We start from the raw sequence: 4,560 nt of genomic DNA, 5'->3' as shown, positions 1-4,560 counted from the left end.
CATCTATAAGCATAAGTTCCAAAAGTACAAGTCAAAGTGGTCTTTTCTTGATCAGGCTGAGAAACAGGTATTTGTGAAAAACCATAATATCCATCAAGGAAACAAATATGTGTGTGCCTAGATAATCTTTCTAGCATTTGATCAATAAAAGGCAGAGGGTAATGATCTTTTCTAGTTACTTTGTTTAATTTTCTAAAATCAATTACCATTCTATAGCCTGTAACAATTCTTTGTGGAATAAGTTCATTCTTATCATTAGGAACAACAGTAATACCTCCTTTCTTAGAGACACAATGGATGGGACTTACCTATCTACTATCAGCTATAGGATAGATTATACCTGCTTCCAGAAGTTTTAATATTTCTGTTCTTACCACTTCTTTCATCTCTGGATTTAACCGACGTTGGTGATCAACAACGGGTTTGGCATCAGGTTCCATATTAATCTTGTGCTGGCATAGAGTGGGACTGATGCCCTTAAGATCATCAAGAGTATATCCAATAGCGGCTCGGTGCTTCCTTAGAACTTTCAATAATCTTTCTTCTTCATGTTCTGAAAGGTTAGCACTAATAATAACAGGATAAATATTTTTCTCATCGAGATAAGCATATTTCAAAGTATCAGGTATCTGTTTTAATTCGAACACATGATCACCTTTAGGTGGAGGAGGACCTCCTAGAGTTTCAATAGGCAAATTGTGTTTAAGCAGAGGATGTTGTTCAAAGAAAATCTGATCTATTTCATTTCTTTCATGCATATGCATATCATTCTAATGGTCTAGCAAATATTGTTCTAAAGGATCAGTAGGAGGTACGACAATAGAAGCAAGACCAACAATTTCATCCTTACTAGGTAATTCTTTCTTATGATGTTTTCTACTAAACTTAGAAAAATTAAATTCATGAGACTCATCACCAAAACTAACACCGATAGTTTGTTTCTCACAATCTATTTTAGCATTAACGGTGTTCAAGAAAGGTCTACCAAAGATAATGGGACAAAAGTCATCCTGTGGGGAACCAAGAATAAGAAAATCAGTAGGGTATTTTATTTTCCCATACAAGACTTCAACATCTCTAACAATCCCAAGTGGCGTGATGGTGTCTCTATTAGCAAGTTTAATAGTAACATCTATGTCTTCTATTTCAGCGGGTTCTATGTCATTCATAATTTCTTGATATAAGGTAAAAGAATAGCACTCACGCTAGCACCTATGTCACATAAACCATGACAACACTGATCTCCTATTTTAACTGAGACAACGGGCATGCCAGCAACGGGTCTATGGTTATCTTTCCCATCGGGTTTGGCAATTCTAGCAGCTTCAACAACGAAGTAAATAACATGCCCATCAATATTATCGACCAAGAGATCCTTAACCATAACAACACTAGGTTCTACTTTGATTTCTTCAGCTGGTTTAGATGCTCTAATATTACTTTTATTGACCACAGTTGAAACTTTAGCATGTTCCTTTATCCTAACGGGGAAAGGTGGTTTTTCAATATAAGAAGTAGGAACAACCAGATCAACATTATAGATAATAGTTTCATCTGTAGCTACTACCGGTTCTTTAATTTCTTCTTTAATAGGTGGGTGATATTTGAACCACTTATCCTTAGGGAGATCAACATGCATAGCAAACGATTCACAAAAGAAGGCTACTATTTCAAAATCAAGTCCATATTTAGTGCTAAACTTTTGAAAAGCATCGGTATTCATAAAAGATTTAACACAATCAAACTTAAGCTTAATACCTGACTCTTTGCCTTCATCGAGTTCCCAATCTTTAGAGTTGCGTTTAATTCTTTCTAAAAAGTCCCACCAGAAATCAATAGTCTTCTTCATAAAGGAACCAGTACAAGAAGTATCAAGCATGGATCGATCATCATGAGAAAGTCGAGCATAAAAATTCTGAATGATAATTTCTCTTGAGAGCTCATGATTGGGGCATGAATATAACATTTCCTTAAGCCTCCCCCAAGCTAGAGCGATACTTTCTCCTTCACGAGGCCAAAAATTATATATATAATTCCGATCACGATGAAATAGATGCATAGGATATTTTTTTTGGTGAAACTCCAATTTCAATCGATTCCAATTCCAAGATCCAACATCATCACATAGACTATACCATGCCAATGCTTTTCCCTTCAAAGATAAAGGGAAAACCTTCTTCTTAGCTTCATCTCCGGGTAAACCTGCAAGCTTAAATAGTCCACAAATTTCTTCCACACATATCAAGTGCATATCAGAATGTTCAGTTCCATCTCCTGCATAAGGATTAGCTAGCAGTTATTCTATCATACCGGAAGGAATTTCATAACCAATATTTTCAGTAGGTGCAGTAGGTTGAGGGGTGACTAATTGTGGTTCCGGTCGAGGTGAAGATACCCCGAACAAACCCCTCAAAGGATTGTTTTCCATAGTAACAAGCGACAATAAATTTCAGCACATAGTAATAATTTCTCCTTAACAATTTCCACTTACCAAGAGCGCTTCACTCCTCAGCAACGGCGCCAGAAAAGAGCCTTGATGACCCACAAGTATAGGGGATCAATCGTAGTCCTTTCGATAAGTAAGAGTGTCGAACCCAATGAGGAGCAGAAGGAAATGACATGTGGTTTTCAGCAAGGTATTCTCTGCAAGCACTGAAATTATGAGTAATGAGTAATTTGTAATGAGCAAGTAACAAAAATAGTAACAAAAGTGCAGCAAGGTAGCCCAATCCCTTTGAGGAAAAGGACGGGCCAAAACGGTCTCTTGTAATAAGCAAAGCGTTCTTGAGGGTACACGGGAATTTCATCTAGTCACTTTCATCATGTTGGTTTGATTTGTGTTCGCTACTTTGTTAATTTGATATGTGGGTGGATCAGTGCTTAGGCATTGTTCTTACTTGAACAAACCTCCTACTTATGATTAACCCCCTCGCAAGCATCCGCAACTATGAGAAAAGTATTACGATAGAATCTAACCATAGCTTTAAACTTTTGGATCCAAATTGGCCCCTTATGAAGTAGCGCATAAACTAGGGTTTAAGCTTCTATCACTCTAGCAACCCATCATCTAATAACTACTCCATAATGCACTCCCTTAGGCCCAAATATGGTTAAGTGTCATGTAGTCGATGTTCACATGACACCACTAAGGGAATCACAACATACATATTATCAGAATATCAAACACATATCAAGTTCACATGATTACTTGCAATAAGATTTCTCCCGTGACCTCAAGAACAAAAGTAGCTACTCACAAGTGATAAACATGTTCATGATTAGAGGGGTATTAAATAGTATAATGGATCTGAACATATAATCTTCCACCAAATAAACCATACAATGATGAACTACAATATGTAGTCAACACTACTAGTCACCCACATGTACCAATCTGAGGTTCTGGTACAAAGATTGAACATAAGAGATGATCTAGGGTTTGAAAGGAGATGGTGCTGGTGAATATGTTGATGAAGATTGGCCTCCCCAAATGAGAGGGTTGTTGGTGATGATGATGACGATGATTTCCCCCTCCGGGGGTGGGGGGATAAGTTCCCCCGGCGGAATCGCTCCACCGGAGGGCAAAAGTGCTCCTACCCAAGTTGCGCCTCGAGACGGTTGTGCTCTGTCCTAAAAGTCCTCTCCTTATTTTTTCTAGGTCAAAATGACTTATATACCAGAAGATGGGCACCGGAGGTGGGCCGAGGAGGGCACAACCCACCAGGGCGCGCCTGGGCTCCCTAGCGCGCCCAGGTGGGTTGTGCCCACCTGGTGGCCCCCCTCTGTTAGTTATTCGCTCCAATACCCTATTGCATAAAAATTCCTCGTCAAGTTGCATCTCATTTGGAGTTGTGCAGAATAGGTAGCCTGACGTAGCTTTTTCAGGTCCAGATTTCCAGCTACCAGAATTCTCCCTCTTTGTGTGAACCTTGCATATTATGAGAGAAAAGGCATTAGAATTACTCCAAAAAGCATTATTATGCATAAAAACATTATAAATAACAGTAGGTAAACATGATGCAAAGTGGACGTATCACAGGCCTTCTACGAGTCCAGGTCTACGAGTCATGCGCCTTGGAGCGTACTGAGAGGGCCAAGTGAACCCGCAGAGGGCCATCAAGCTCGTCACATAACGATCCTGAAGAGGACTTCAATCAGGTGTTTAACGTGGCTGAGTGCACGGGTCCCCACAGAGGGTGGGCAGTCGGACTGATGCGCTTTCTTTAGGAAAGGAATCGTTGGTAATCAATCAGATTGATTCGTCCTGGAAAGCTCAGGATTTGAATTCGCGTGTTCGCGCGCCGAAGCGGTAACATCATGGGTTAGTGGGAAAGTGGGGGCGTGGCTCCTCGACTTTTGTGCACGATCCCCACCACGTGCCGCGCCTATCCTGTGCAAAGCCTTGCCGCGCGGGCCATCGATCCGGGGATTCGGGGTGAGAGATCCGGCCAGAGATTTTGTCTGCTGATATAAAAGGCTTGGGGATAGAGGTCTGGCCCTCAGATCCCCTTCTCCTCGCTCCGACTCCTCTGCCTCCTTTCTCCTCTCGAATGTGCAGCA

Source organism: Triticum urartu, chromosome 3A (genome assembly GCF_056163025.1).
Source record: "Triticum urartu cultivar PI428250 chromosome 3A, HENAU_Tu73, whole genome shotgun sequence".
NCBI lineage: Eukaryota > Viridiplantae > Streptophyta > Magnoliopsida > Poales > Poaceae > Triticum > Triticum urartu.
Note: the sequence above shows the minus strand (reverse complement) of the source record.